Source organism: Nothobranchius furzeri, chromosome 4 (assembly GCF_043380555.1).
Source record: "Nothobranchius furzeri strain GRZ-AD chromosome 4, NfurGRZ-RIMD1, whole genome shotgun sequence".
NCBI classification, from domain to species: domain Eukaryota; kingdom Metazoa; phylum Chordata; class Actinopteri; order Cyprinodontiformes; family Nothobranchiidae; genus Nothobranchius; species Nothobranchius furzeri.
Window position 1 is genome coordinate 74555674 of NC_091744.1, and position 16569 is coordinate 74572242.

Genomic DNA, 16569 nt, shown 5'->3' on the forward strand with positions numbered 1-16569 from the left:
TACAGTAACACTCGAGTTTGCATTTTTCAGATCCACGGAACCCCTGATTGTTGAAGATGAAAAGACCGATTCAGCCTAAAGTGCCACGTTTGATAAATATTTGATGTGGAGAAGTTGTTAGAGTTTTACCACCGATAGCGAATTCCATTACGGATTCAGTACAGTAAAAAAAACACACCTATAAATACTTCCCCCCTGTTGATACAGAAGAGGTTGTTATTCAGATGATATAGAAAAGATTGTTCAAAATGACATTCTTTTGTTATGGTTTACTTTATTCGATGAAACTGTAGCACTTTTAAAGATGTTGTAATAAATGTGCTCAAATCAACCACAACAGAGGAGGAAGGAACTGATTTATTAGAAACACACACACACACACACACACACACACACACACACACACACACACACACACACACACACACACACACACACACACACACACACACACACACACACACACACACACACACACACACACACACACACACTTTTGGAAGCTTTCTTGATTGGGAAACTGGTGTTCCATCTTTTTCATCATCATCTGTCTTTGCCATCATCTGGACGCTGACTCTGATCCTTCCATCTGTCTCACTTAATCAAAATTGTGTGTTTCTATTTACACACATAAGGTGTTTAGCATAGTAATCTCTGCCAGCCCCTCTACTTAGCAAAGCAGCAGCGAGGGTTTTAAATCAGAAAACACTTTTAACACATGATGACTTTATCAGATCTGGTGGCCTTATTTATCAAGCTTGTTTACGCATAAAATGGGGTCGGAAAACTGCGTAAGCAACTTTCCATGCAAACTTTGGGATTTATGAAAGAAAACTTAGTGGAAAAATGTGCGCAACTTTAAGTTGACTAAGGACCTGGCTTACGCACATTTTGGACATGGAGAGCACCTGCAGCGCTGCTGCTGAGAAGGATAAAGGGATATATTCTGGAACAGCGCTGCTCTGGGTGGCTGCATGTTGGAGTAGCTCTGAATCAAGAAAATGATGGACAACCCTGAGCATTCTCTTCACAAGACTGTCCGACAACGGAAGAGTGTCTTCAGTCAGAGGCTTCTTCAGTTTCGCTGCAACACTGACCGCTACTGGAGATCCTTCCTGCCAACAGCCATTGTAATATACAACAACTCTTTGATCACTTGATTATTATTATTATTCTGAGCTACTACAGCAATCAATTTCCCTCTGGGATTAATAAAGTATTTTTGAATTGAATTGAAAATTATGAAATCCTGCAGCATTGTCACTTGTACTGCTTAGTTTTCACACAGAACAAGACCCCCCACACTCACACACACGCGGGCTCACACACACACACACACACACGTGCGCGCGCACGCACACACACACACACACACACACACACACACACACACACACACACACACACACACACACACACACACACACACACACACACACACACACACCGCCTGAAGCCAGAATACGGAATGCAGAAATCAGCAGGGGGACAGATTGAGACAGAATATCATGCGTCTGTGACAGTGTGTGTCCTGTCACTGTGACCCGATTGATCATGCACCCTGGCTGCTCGAACAAGGGAGATCTCTGTTTGGCTGACTGGTTAACGTGCATGACTTTCACCTGGGAGTCTGGGGATCGAATTCTGATCGGATCTTTTTTTTATATCCCCCACAGATCTCTCTGAAGAACTCAGCATTGACGGCTTCAGCAGCACTGTGCCACTCCGGATTTTTCTCTTATTTGTTTTGCAAAAGCACTTGCTTTCATTTCTCCACCTCACCTACAGGTACCTCAATTTCTGCTTCTGTGAAATAGCGCTTCCTTGGTCTGCTTTGATCTACGGTCGCCATCGTCATTGGCGGAGCGCTGCAACAGCCGGCTTATGTTTATGCATGAGATCCACAAGGCACTTTGCATTGACTGTTTATGGCAGTAAGTGGGCGTGGTGACCAGGCACGTGCAGAGGGGGGTGCGGAGGGTGCTTGAGACCCTGCCCCTTTTGTCCGAAGTGCCCAAAGTGCCCTTTTTCCGGTCGTTCGTCAGATTTTACCGTACAAAACTGTTATACTGTGTTACTTTCGGGCACTAGGACCATGCGGAGGCAGCCGTCTCAAGCTGAAGGCTATTTTCCCTTAGACCCGCCTACAAACTCACTGATTGGCTCTGCCGCGTCATACTAACGAGTGATTGGTTGTCCTTACTGTCGCTCTACCTTGTTGAGACGACAGACCGGTGTTTTCCCTGCGGACAGGAGTCTGCGTTCATCTACCTGTAAGTTTTTTTTCTGCCTGCTTCACGTCAGCTGGATAGATTTTAATATCAGAGCTTTTGTTTACGTACGTTTGAGTCCGTGGTTAGTGTGTGTGGAGCAGAGACAGGTAGCTGCATGTCTGGGACAGAAAATGAGACACGAGAGAGACTTCTCCTGAAGTGTTGCAGAAACTCAAAGAATCAATGTCTCACTCTAGATTCTCCGGGTCATAACTTCTGAATTACTAATCGAATAAAAATAATTCAAACGGTTTCTAAAAGTACATAAAACGAGCTTTCCAACGAGGTATTACATGATGTTATTCATGTTACTCCAAAAATCGCTGTTAGAAGGAAACCAGCTTTGCAACGTCACAGAAAGAAACGTAGCGAACCGCGACGGGAGGGCGAGAACCGAAAGGAGGAGATGATCTGATCATCTTCATCAGCAGCTTTTATAAAGTTATGAAAACGCCACAAATAAAATCCACCTGGTTGGTCAGGTGTCCCAGAAGGCTGTTTCTGTAGATGGTGACATGAGGAGGGACAGATTAAAGTCACACTGGTTTTTATTTGAACACTCAACTGTTTACTAAATGATTCAGCTTCATTCCAGCATTATTTATATGTACAATAAATATTTATTTAGCTGAAAATATAATGTTATCAGTGCAGAATTTTATTAGTTGACTTTTTGTAATGAAATATTTACATTTAACCTTTTATCTGCTTATTGATCTTCATAATGCTGGTAGAAATGTAGCTACAGCTGTGAAGTAGCCTGTGGGTGTTATTTTATGATACCTAGTATTTATTTTACTGTATCCCGTTCTCTGGACCAGAGCGTAGACCTGTGGTCACAGACAGGCTGCAGTCATTAAACTGGTTAACATGAGGTCAGGTGTCACACTGTTTTCTGAGTGTTTGCAACACAGTTCTGAATTTAAATACCGGTAGTTCTTTTGACATAGTTTGCTCAAGTCATTTTGAAGTTCCTGTTTAGTAATAAATGTAAAGAAAATTCAAATCTGTTTTTTTTTTCATTTAAGCTGCAGTTTTACAGACTTTAATAAACATAAACACTAAATACAAACCAGACACTGAAAGCTGAGGTTGTTCTGAAAAAAGGAGTAGAGTTACAAACATTTTACACTTTTATTACAATTTTAAAGCCATAAACAAAAAAAATACTTGTTATATTTATGGTCATAAGAGGGTTAAACGTGATAAATTTTCCGCCTCCCACAAAGAGATGGTAAAAGTGAATGTGAGCATAATTATATACATTTTATTACTTTATTAAGTATTTTTTATTATTGATTATTACTCCAAAGAGTTCAGATGAAGGAAACTGGACTTCTTTGGTTTCTTTAAAACATTTCACTTCTCCTCTGAGGAGCTTTGTCAGTTCTAACTGGAATATGGGAGAGTCAAGCTCATAAGCTGTAGCTGTCTGTTGTTATTTAAAGAGCAGAAACTACTCTGAGTACCCCGCCTCTCCATCTCCTGATGAGTCGTTAGCCTCTATTGATGGTGAGTCATCGTGTTGATTAGATGCAGGAAGATGTGACCTAGACTGAAACTGAATGAGATTCAAAAAAAGTTCTAATCTTTTAAACAACGCTGTTGGTCCTCTTGGTCCTTGTTCTGGTTTTCTAAAAGCCTGTGTTAAAAACCTTGGTGTGTTTTTAGACGGTTCTTGTAATCTTTACAGACAGGTGAGTGCAGTGGTCCAATCAGGTTTTTATCATTTAAGGCAGATAGCAAAGGTGAAGCCATACCTTCCTGCTAATGTCCTCGAACATGTCATCCACCTGTTCGGTCTTGCCGATTGGACTACTGCGACTCCCTGTATTCTGGCCTGGACCAGTCCTCCCCACACCGACTTCAGCTGGTCCAAAATGCAGCGGCCCGCTTGCTGACTGGAACCAGCAAGCGGGATCACATAACCCCGGTTCTGGCCTCTCTCCATTGGCTTCCTGTCTCTTACAGGATCCGTTTCAAAATTTTACTTTTTGTTTTTAAATCCCTTCATGGCCTGGCCCCAGTTTACATCTCTGAGCTGCTGTCCGCTTACGTCCCTGCCAGAACCATGAGGTCCAGCTCTCAAGCTCTTCTAACAGTTCCAAAAACCCGCCACAAGACTCGCTGCAACAGAGCGTTCTCTGTGGTTGGGCCCAAACTGTGGAACAAGCTACCTCTCAACATCAGGACCACACAGAATCTAGACCATTTTAAATCCCTTCTTAAGATGCAATTTTTGATTTGGCTTTTAATGCAGGTTGACTTGAGCATCTTAATAGTTTATAACAGTTTTTATCATAGATTGTGACTGTTGTGTGCTCATCTTATTTTAGGTTTTTATTGTTGATTTGTTGTATCTTTTTTTGTTTTACCTTGTACAGCGCTTTGGTGTAGCTTTGCTGCTGTAAATGCGCTCTGTAAGTAAAATTGACCTTGACCTTAACCAAAGCTGCATTATTGGTTCTGGAAAGGTGAAATCTAAGCCCCGCCCCTATTTAAAGTGGGGTTTTCACGTTTTGACATAGATAGCTTATTTTACTCCTCTCTCAAATCATCTATCTTCTCTGTCCAGAATGTGGACTTTGTCATCTTCAAAGGTGTGTCCCTTGTCCTTCAGGTGAAGGTGGACTGCAGAGTTTTGACCTGAAGAGGTGGCTCTCCTGTGTTGTGTTATGTTCTTGTGTAATTGTTGTTTAGTTTCTCTAATGTAAACATCTGGACAGTGCTCCTACACTGGACTGCATAAACGACCCCACTGAGCTTCTGTTTGGGTGTTTTGTCTTCTGGATGGACCAGTTTCTGTCTGAGGGTGTTGTTGGGTTGAAGTTTACCGGGATGTTGTGTTTGGAGAAGATTCTTCTAAGTTTCTCTGAGACTCCTGCCACGTATGTGATGATGGTGCCTTTGTGTAAAGGGTGTTGTTAGGTTGGTAGCAGAGCTCTCATGTTTAGTGTTAAGTTCAGTGAGATCATGGAATGGGATCAAGAATTTCCTACTAACAGGAAAAAGATCTCAGCTAACATAGCCGTAGATCACAATGGATAAGTCTCTGTGGTTGCATATATTTTACTACCTCTTACTAGAGCTGTCTTTAGTAAGCACAAAATATCTTTGGTTGTACACCTGTGCAATAGCAATACAGTATCTTGATTTCTGTTGAATGTACTTCCTGAATGAGTGACCTTTTCAGGCTAAAATAACAAAATGACAAATACAGACAGAAGGACGACTTCTTTCTTCTTTTATAATGCGTTGCATCACCACCTGGTATCAGAACAGGACTCGGTATTGGAAGATAATCAAAAATCAAACAACTTGGACTCGGATCAGGGGCAAAAATGTGGTTGTAACATCTCTAGATACAAGTCAGCTTTAAAAACTAAAACTATTATTTATGAACTAACATTAACACTAATGACACTTATTTAAATATTTTTATTATGTTGTTTGAACCCAAGGGTCTCATTATCTGAATTTTCTAACTTATTGGATTGCTCTATAAGTGCCCCTTTTTTTACTTTGAGCACCCGCCCCGTCAAAGGTCTCTGCACGGCCCTGGTGGTGACTAAAATGCAGCTGAGGAGCAGTCTTGTTAGTCTCTGATTTATGAAGCGGAGATTGCGTGCAGTTGTGCGTACTCCATGTTTGATAGATCACAAACCTGCTAGGCGTAAGTACTTTTTTTTTTTGCTGAGCTTAAGTACGGTTTTAGTAAGGATTCTACACAATGTTTGATAAATGAGACCCCAGGTGTTTAGTGGCAGGTGAAGCATTGCCTCTAAATTAGGAACAACAATAGACCAAACAAGCGTTGTTGTCCCTGTTAGTAATGCTTTTATTTTTTTAAAAGATGGAACAAATTTAAACTGAAACAAAATTTGAATTTTGTCTCTCCTTCATTTATATAAAATAGGAGAAATTAGTGCAAGTGTTTTGTCAAAGGAGAATACTTTGCCTCATTTTCAGAAAATAAAACTCCAATATATTTCACTAAACAAACTTTAGAGTAACTATAGCAAATAAGATTTTCTTAAAAACATAAACAATCTACATCCAGAATGAAGGCATTCTATTGATACGAGAGAGCCGCTATCCAGCACATTAGAGTGCTTCAACACACCTGATTTTAATCAGCAGGGTATTAACAGGCTTCTACAGGGCCTGATGAGCTTCTGAACAGGTGAATCAACTGTGTTAAAGTAGAGAAACAACTAAAACATGCTGGATAGTGGCTCCCCAGGACCAGGGTTCCCCATCCCTGCCCTATGAGAACAATCAGAATACAACTGTCTTTGGGAGCTTTTCCCATTTTTTACCAGCAGAATCATTCATTCAAACAGGTGAGATGCGGGCATCAGTGCACGGCCATGTTTGAAGCTACTTTCACACATCACCTCTTTAGCAACGCTCGTGCGCCACCACATCACTTAGGTGACACGTGCTAAAGTACGAGGTATGACTTTCAGCTGGCAGCAGAGCTAGCTGTGTGTGAAAGTGGGGTACAGAATGTGCAGAAATCCACTAAAACCAACAACACCGTTGTCACTCAGCTGCTTCCACAATGCTGCCTGTCTGTGGCGTGTCTCTTCTCATCAGTGAGCTGCAACCAAAACACGAAACAAGCTTTAGTGTCCCAAAAGAACGACTTGTGACTCTAGAACTTTAGAAAGATGATCCCAAAGATGCTTTCTGGTGTTAACACTCCAGGTTATTATCTATCTAACATGTTGACCTTTCTCCCAGATCCTCAACATTCACACACAGAAAAGAGATTTTCTTTAATCTGGATTGCATTATGTTTTTCTGAACACACTTATCTTTTTTATCTTGACAAGTCGCACAGCGTATGACCCAGAAAAACATCCTGACAGCATGTTTGACTATGAAAAGGATATAAATGAAGTGAAGCTCAAGCAGTGAATCAGGTGGCTTTTGATTAAATTGCAGTGCATTGTCATGGCTGTGGGTAGGGAACTGATGGACGTCGTTTTGCACCATCCTCTCAATTGTACAAAAACACCCTCTCTCTACATCTCATAGTAACCATTTCCAGTGTTGTGCTAAATGGAGTGCATTCAAGGAGTGGGTTCATGCTTTCATTCAGTGGTCAAATCATCAAGTGTGCTTCAGCGTACTTCGTGTCAGGTGTTGTAAACACGATTTCAATTTCAGCTTTGCTGGTAGAAAGAATGTAACGCACGGGGAAACTGACTGTAGTCTAAAGGAACATTTGAAGGACTTTTCCGAACACATGTCCACAAATTCTAACAGAAATATCTCAAAATATTAAAAACATTGTGCCAGAAAAGAACAACATAAGCCTTGGTAAATGGCCTGTACTTACACAGCACCTTCTTAGGGTTCTGCAACCCCCCTCAGTCACTCATTCATGCACTGGTGATGGACTACAATGTAGCTTCAGCTGTCCTGGGGCGCACTGCCGAACACTGGTGCCACGGTTCCTCCGAGCACCACCAGCAAGCAAAGCGGGCTAAGTGTCTTGCCCAAGGACACAACGGCAGCATTCTCTGGTCTGAGCTGGGATCAAACCTGCAACCTTCTGATTACTGGACAACCCCCTGTACCTCCTGAGCTGCTGTCCCTATGTCATGTAGAGATATTGCTGTTAACTAGTAGGAGGTTCATCTACTGGTTACTGGTGAAAAAAGATGAAAGGTTAAAGTTCAACTTAATCAAAAAAAAGTTTTATAATGATTTTTTTTAATTATTATTATGGGTCACTCTGACTTTGTCATGCAGGCTCAACATGAAAATAGTCTCCTACACTTCTGATAGAAAACTATGCCACACTTTCACTTAACATGAATTAACTCATCCATCATGACTCACAATGGGGAAGACTGTTGTTGGTTTAATGTCCAGGAAACAGCCAAGAATGTTTCAACTAGTAGAAGCTAACCATTAGCATTAGCAACTTCACCACACGGCAGAACTCCTCCAGGCTTGTGTTAAGTTGTGTTTGTTGAGATAAATCGTCACTGTTGCAAAGCAAACTAAGTCAGTAAAAGATTTGTGCTGCTGTTGGCCGATCAGAGGCAAGATGTCCAAATATCTGGAAATAAGAGACCAAATCCTGTTTTGATCTGCCACTTTCTCCTCCGGCTAAATTCTCCATCTTGAAATAGGCGCACCAGAGCTTTTCCCCCCCAGAGGATGAATTACAAGGCATTCATTTCTACTAAAGACCTCTGCAGATGTATTAAAAATGAGTAAAGCTGACCTTGAAAACTTAGTGCCAAGAACTGTACAGTTCTTTTTGGAAATCATCCTGTCACATTAATTAGCAGTCAGCCTCAGGAAATCTGTTTTTATGCAGTGTTATGTCAGTCATTAATCGGCATTAGCTATTGGTTTGGAAATACTGAATGACTTAAATAAAGTACTACTGAAAAAAAAGTTGTTTATAGCATGTTATTTTCTATTTTGCCTGTAACGTCTGTAAACCTGGACTTCTAATTCCCACCACTGGGACAGCTAAAGACTCGATTTTGCCTTTCGCTCTGCAAGTTCTCAAAAATGTGTCTGAGGCTGGTTAAAGCAGCCATTTCACATCATTTACTTCCATAAGAGACTGCTCCAGGAGTTGGGATGGAAATCTGGGAATCAAGCCCTGCTGAAATGACTTGTCAATCACTCTGCTTCTCTGTATTAAAGTGCAGTGAAGGCATATTGACTCAACCATCCCTGAGTGCCCTTGCTGGTTGGCTCGTAGACAGAAAAGCCTTGGTTCTAATTGTAATGGGAAGACAAATTCACCCCAGCAGGCAAGCAAAGAGAAATGCAGCAGAATGACCAAAATGATGAATCGTGTCTTTTACTTCTACAGCTTAAAGATATTCATTATTTTATCCCTCGCTGCTCTCAGCACGCAGTCGCTTGGTACTAAAATGATGAACTGTGTTGACAATTCCAACTTCTGTTAAGGTTTTAGTTTTTGTAGGGCAGATGACAAAGTTAGATCATTTGGATTGGGATTCTGAACTTGGTGGATAACTGAATCAAACATGTTGATTTAGACAACACGGTAAACCAATAGCTGAAATTAATTATTAACTTTGTTTAGAACCCAAAATGCAGTCAAAATGATTACCAACAGCTGTTAATAAGTAAATATAAAGGCACACGTTTATCCGAAAATCTTTCATAATGGTTCTAGTTCTTTGATTTGTCAGATTTATAGACTGCTACTTTAATTTTCTGACTGGAAATCATTTTAGAATATGTTCTCACTGACTGGTGTCATACTCATGCCTGAGTGACAGGTTGATTAGGAGGCATCAAGTGTAAAAATGACACATTGTGGTTTCAGGGAAATTGCGCTTTTTATTTTTCTGCAGGGCACAGATATTTTCTGACTCCAACTTGATCGTGTGGTGGAACACTAAATTGACATGCAGCAAAACATTTTTTTAAACATGTTTGTGCAGACTGACTATGATTTAGCTCTGAAGCATGTGATCGTAAAATTGATCGTCAGCAACCCCCCCCCCCCCCCCCCCCCCCCAAAATAAACAACTTGATCCCTGTTTGCGTAAGGTAACAGTTCTGTCAGTGATCCTGAAACCAAATTAGACTTCTTGCAATCGGCTCGGGTGCCCTTTGAGTCTGATATCAATTGAGGTGTCCATGCATCTCATGGCGTAGTCATCCCAAGAGTTACTTGTTTGTATGTAAAATGTATTTAAAATAGAACTTCTCTCAAAAAGATAAATCACAAAGTTTTCCCAAAGATCAACAAAGCAAATCATTAAAGTAACAACAGACAGTTTTTTAAACTTTAAGCTACAGCTTTAACATTGATCTCAGTGATTGTTGAGTTACAAATTTGACCAATTTCATAACTGACACCACTCTGCAGCCCTCGACTGGCAAAAAAGGCTACACTTATTTGTGGAGGGGGTAGGTGTCCTAGGGGGCGCTTTTTAAATCCTTAATGGCTGTTAGCTACTTTTGAGCCAGTACTTAAATAAGGCTAGCAATTAGCTTTTTCGTTTTAAAACCATAAAAGAAAATACAAGACAAAGAAGAAAAAAGAAGTTTGCTCTATTCTTGGCATCATGGCAGAGCCTGGAATTAAAAGTCAGATAATTATGTCTTTGGAGGTGAAGCACAGTGGAAATGTGGAGACATATAAATATCTAGGGGTGTACCTCGACGATAAGTTAAACCGGAAAAGTGTGTCACTCTGACTTTGTCATGCAGGCTCAACATGAAAATAGTTGGGGGTGTGGGGGGTGGGGTGTGTGTGTGTGTGTGTGGGGGGGGGGGGGGGTTGTTCTGTGTGAAAATAGTCTCCTACACTTCAAAATGCTGTTGTTAAAAAGGCCCAGTCCAGATTGTTTTTTCTTAGGAAGCTAAGATCCTTTGATTTAAGTAGGAGGCTCTTGAATGTGTTTTATCAGGGGTTTATGGCCAGTGTGTTGTTTTATGCTGTGTTGTGTTGGGGCAGGAGTCTCACTGCTGAGGACAAAAACAGGATCAACAAAATGATCAAGAAATTTGGCTCAGAGGTTGGGCAACGCTTGGACTCATTAGACATGATCATCAACAAAAGGATGAAGAGTAAACTTAAGACAGTTCAGTCTCTGGAGGATCAGCCCCTTCATCAGATTTTTAAGGATCTCAGGAGCTCTTTTAGTGGGCGAATGTTAATGCCCCGTTGTTCCACTGAACGTTTTAGGAACTCTTTTATTCCTGCTGCAGTGCGTTTTTACAACGAGCATTTTGTATGATTGTATATTTGATATTTCTATCATGGTTGTGGCTTATAGCAGTGTCCAGTGAATGTTTTGTTGTGTGTGCGTGCATGTTGTTGTTGTTTTTTACTTGTCCAAGGCAATTCAATTTCCCCGTTGGGGATCAATAAAGACAACCTTGAACCTTGAAGCAAAGAGCTAAAACCAGAGTGAAATCTGACAGCCTAAACTCTGAGAAAGCTGAAGGAGGCTACAAAATCGTGGGGTGATGGTGACCTGGCTTTGTTGCTACTAGACTTGTCAGTAATAATATTTGTGTCCAACAGTGTGGATCTTTTAAATTCATGACTTTTTTACTAAGACTTGGCTCATGTTAGTGTTAACTCGCTGTTGATGAGCAGCCTGCTTTAGGGTCGCCAATGTGTCTGTAATTCCACTTTTAACCAGTGCTGTCAACTAGTTAATGTTGCTTTAATGTTATAAAATCAAAAAAATGATCATGAAGTCAAAACAGCAAAATATAAAACAAAAGAAAGATCATAAAAATCTGAAAAGATCATTAAACAGAAAAGAAAACCCAAAAGATTTAAGGAAAAGCAGTTTTAATTTAATGGGTCTTCAGCTGCTTTTTAAAGGTGTCCCCTCTGTCAATACAACGTAGAACCCCTTGGTTTCTTCTTGTGCTTTGGAATAAATCTTTGCCTCAAGCAAGGTAGTTTGAGTATTTTGATGTCTTGTTAGGGAGTGATGGTAGAATGGAGTAAGAAACGGTCCATGGTCTGCAGAAATGAGGGCTTTTCTCCACTGATTGTGAAGTGGGAGCTTAGCTTTTTGAACTAACCATGGATAAGAGAAAGACAAGGATAGAAATTTAGTTGTTTCTATGATCATTTACATGTAATGAGAGTAAAAATCCTATTTAAAAAGTTGTTTTAGTGGTTCAAATGTCACAAATCACTTTATTACTGAGAGTCATCTTTTTCATTGTTACTTTAAATCACAAAACAAGATGCTGTTGAAGTTCCTTCTCTATGGGAGAAAAAAAGCCTCTCTCACATCAGGTCCGAGACTATTTCAATACTTTACCGATGTCAGTGTTGCATAACCAGGAAATGGACCTTACACATACACGTGAGTTGAAGTCTAGTTAAAAGGCAGCATGCTTTCAGCAGATTCTGGCACGCAAACTGTTATATACAGTACGTAGAAGAACAATGCTGGTGTTACCAAAACACATTCCCAGGGAAAATACAGAACATTAGCAATGCTCAAAATACACTTGGTTATACAAAACTCCAGGAAACATCTACTTGCTGTTGACTTCAGATAAATATTCTCACTGGAACTGATCTCAAACTTTGACTGAAAAGCAGGATGCTGACATTCTGCAAAGCACGTCCCACTTTGGTTCACAGACACAGCTTTAGCTCCAACACTGTCATGGATATGAAGAGATTGCATAAATACTCAGACTTGCCCAGCTGCAAGTATTACCTCAAAATCTGCTAAATTAACAGATGCATGCAGGTCAGCTCCTCATGAGGACAACTGACACTTTGGATGAATGTAAATTACTGGTTGTTTTAAAGTGCCCTGTTTTATTTTTTTATTTTTTCAATAATAGTGATTGTAGTTACCCTCGATTTTCATGCAGAGTAAATAAATAAATTATAATTAATAATAATAATAATAAAACAGCCTTGCGACTTCAACACATTTGCTTTAACCTAACAGAAATGAGCCTTTAAGAACATCTGGACTCTTAAGAACTTTGTCAAGGCATGATAGTGAGCTTAAACTTGGTACAAAAACCAAAACCTGGATTTTTTTTCAAAAGGGTTGGCAGTACTACATTTGTATATAACTTTAAAATGAATAACAATTGTATTTTTGATTTGATTATAACTGAAGCATCTCTGATAAATGAAACAAAATTCAAAAGTTTACTTAATCAAAAAGTGAATGCAAAGAAAAGAGTATAATGATAAAATGATCAATACTGTATCAGACTCTTAATGAATCTAAACAGGCCTGTTTTTTATCAAATAAATGACTGAGTAAATAAAGGTGGGGAATTGCAGCAGAGATGAGACATGGGAAAAACTTGGAGATGGATTTCTAATCAGAAGGAAAGTTACTGCAATCAAAGAAGAAAGAAATAATGAATGAAATGAGACTTGACTGTAGATATGCTCCGTGAAAGGAAGAAAAAGGAGATCAATAAAACTCCTCTGATTAGAGACTCTCAGCTTAAATGTGATAGCAGTTCTCCTGCGGATTGTGGTGGTATAGAGCAAGTCTCAGTCTGTGACAGAGTTGAACCGTTAGATCCTCTCTAGTTTGATCATCCTCAGAATGAAACATTCCTTCATTTAAAGGGACATTTCCAGGGCCAAATGTGGCCTGGACTTGAGAAAAGTCGGTGATTCTTTGGTGAGTGTCAGTAATTCAGCACGGTACAACGCAGCAGCCAAAAGAGAAAAAAGGAGAGAAATATAAGTATTGTCAAGACAGAAGATTAAAAGAAATGTGGAGAGGTGAGTGGAGGTGAATGAACCAGAGGAAAAAGCTGAGCAGAAGATGGGCTGCAGTGAGAAGAAAGGAAGAGAGATGTAATAGAAATGAAAGGGCACTCCTGCTGTTGGTAATTGGAGCGGTGATGTGCCAACACAGTCTGAGAGGTTTTCCACCTGAGGGTGCTATACCTCAGGGGCGTATACGCTGAAACCACATTACAGCCTTCCTGTGTGCATTTGTTTCCTCGAGTAGCTCAAAACCAAAAAGGGAAGAAAAGGAGCACTGTGTCCACATCTATAGACCAGCTTGGAAATGCAAGGATCAAAAATCAGGTTAGATATAAGGATCATGTTTTAATAGAATAAATGGTGGAAGATGAATGCATAATGATCCAAATGACTATAGGAGCTCTTTGAAAAGGGATAAAAGATCAATCGTCTACTAAATGTTTTAAAAATAATTTTCCTGATGTTGATAAAAGGAAAAAAATGCTAGAACTAATTTTTCAATACAAGATGACACTACACAGGTGTATTGCTTTATTTCTGCATTTTTATTAGGGGTGGGAAATTAAAGCGTTAATTTAGATTAATTATTTAGAAAAAAAATTACGTGTTAAATTTTTACTCCTTTGAGTCCGAGCACCCAATCAGGGGCCGGAAAAGTTTAGCACCATAATTTATGCCCTATGTATTAATAAATATCATCTAGCAAAAGAGCAGAGCCTGGGCTAAACCACCATGTAAACATTTTTGATGAGCTCCAAACATAACTAAACGCTTAAACAAATGAAGACAAATCGCTCTTCATGAAGAAAAGAAAGGACAAAAAAAAAGTTATTTTTACCGTTATGTTTTCTAGTTGGTAAAGAAGGCAGGCAGGGCCTTTATCCATATGAACTTTATTATAACAGGAGGGACGACCACACACAGCTTTCATCTTGTAACTTTCAACAGAACTTCCCCTGAACTCTACACTACACCTCTAAATATATTAGCAGAGCTCTGCTGTCACCTAGTGTCCACCTCAGTACACAACATGAACATAGTTCCATGCCCATTTATACTTCATCAATAATAGAAGAAGAAGAAGAAGAAGAAGAAGAAGAAGAAGATGATGAAGAGATCTTTTCTATAGCGCCTCTCAAGATAAAAATCACGAGGCACTTCACAAAAACAAAAACTGTTGTAGAGTTTGGTAAATTGAGTGCTTTAAGAGCTCAATATATTGTAGCGGTCTGCGCTGCCCTCTAGCGGGGTGTGTGTGAAGCAGCAAAGAAGAGTCGACAGGTGGCAGACAAAGAACACTTTTAATAGCTGGATGGCTTCCCTTTTCATCCCCCCCACATGTACATTTAACTCACGGTGCCAACAGGCACTGGATAAGAACAACACAGCATGAACTCTGAACTGAAACAAACAACACTAACATAACCCTGAACAAAAAAACCCTAAGAACACCACAAACTGAATAAACAATCCCAATTTACCGTCCCCCCAGAATGCAATGTGGCCTTGCCGGCCTATCAGTGGCAGGGCCACCACATAGCGCAGCCCCCCCCCCCCCCGCCAAAAAGTGTTAAGTGTCCTACAACCCTCAGTCTCCCATTTCAAAGTCCTGGAACCGGCCCGGCCGGTGCAGAGTGCGCACCGGCCTCCCTGGTCTCACCGTTTCCCCCCAAGTCCATCCACAGCCCCATTAGCAGCCGGTTGCCCCCCGCTCTGTGGCCGGTACGGCGCCAAATGGTCCTTGTGGAGGACCACCTGCCTACCTCGTTCAGGCAGGTGAACCCGGAAGACCACTGCAGAGATCTGGTCCAAAATTTCTGCGGGTCCTTGCCAGTGGCTCATCAGTTTGGGGGACAGGCCCTTCTTCCGGGTCGGGCAGTACACCCAAACCTTGTCCCCCAAAGCCAATGAGGGTCCATGAGCTCTGGAATCGTATGCCCTCTTCTGGCGAGCTCCAGCTACTAGCAGGGAATTCCGGGCCAGCTGGTGGACTTCTTCCATCCGCTACTTTAGGCGTCGCTCCAGTTCGCCCCCCCCCACTATCTCTGGTTCCGGAGCCGGGCCAAACACCAGATCCACTGTCGTCCGGAGCTCCCTCCCGAACATCAGTGCCACAGGAGTGCTCTGACTGGACTCTTGCACCACAGTGCGGTACGCCCACAACACCATCGGCAAATGCAAATCCCAGTCTCTCTGATGTTTGCTGGTGAGGATCGCCAGCTGAGTCGCCAGAGTGCGGTTAAACCGTTCCACCAGCCCATCACTCTGGGGATGCAACGGAGTGGTTCTAGTCTTTGTCACCCCCAACCGCCGGCACACCTCACCGAACAGCTGGCTCTCAAAGTTTCTCCCCTGATCGCTGTGCAGCTCCTCAGGTACTCCAAAACGAGAGAACATCTTGTGCACCAACTGCTGAGCTGTAGATGCAGAGTTTTGATCCGGCATCGCGTACACTTCTGGCCACTTGGTGAAGTAGTTTAGAACAAATCATTCAACATCCATGGCATTAATGGAATTAACAGAAGAAATATCGGAATCCATTGAAAAAAAACATCTCGTAAGTATCTTTGTTGATTTAAAAAAAGCATTCGATACAGTGATCATAAAATTCTTATTAAACAACTTAGTAAATATGGCATCACAGGGGTGGCCCTAAAATGGATAATAAGCTATCTTACCGATAGACAGCAATATGTTCAAATAAACAACACAAAATCACATAACAAATATAGTGAATTATTATCAAGTAACCATTTTGCTCTATGTAACAGTGCAATAGTTTTAGATATTTTAGTTTTGACACTGTTTATGTGCAGTTTCCAAGACATTTTTTCATCAATGATGACTCCCAGATACTTGACTTCTTTAACTCTTTTAATATTAATCTCATCTATATTTAATAAAATTTCATCCTTTGAACATGTATTACTAAATATCATAAAACATGATTTATCACTGTTTAATGATAGTTTGCTCCCATCAAACCATAGTTTAATTTCTTTTCATCTCTGTTTGTATCACTTCTATCATCTGCTCAACATTTTCTCCTGA

General features: G+C 40.7%; 1 long non-coding RNA gene across 1 annotated transcript in view; it reads left to right on the forward strand.

The window, feature by feature from the left end:
* The first annotated feature begins 1947 nt into the window (after positions 1-1947).
* The window catches only part of LOC139069671 (uncharacterized), a 183605-nt gene continuing 168983 nt past the window's right edge, over positions 1948-16569 (forward strand). Inside the window, exon 1 of the long non-coding RNA XR_011520360.1 lies at positions 1948-2273. This is a non-coding gene — a long non-coding RNA (uncharacterized lncRNA). The remainder of the gene's footprint in view (positions 2274-16569) is intronic.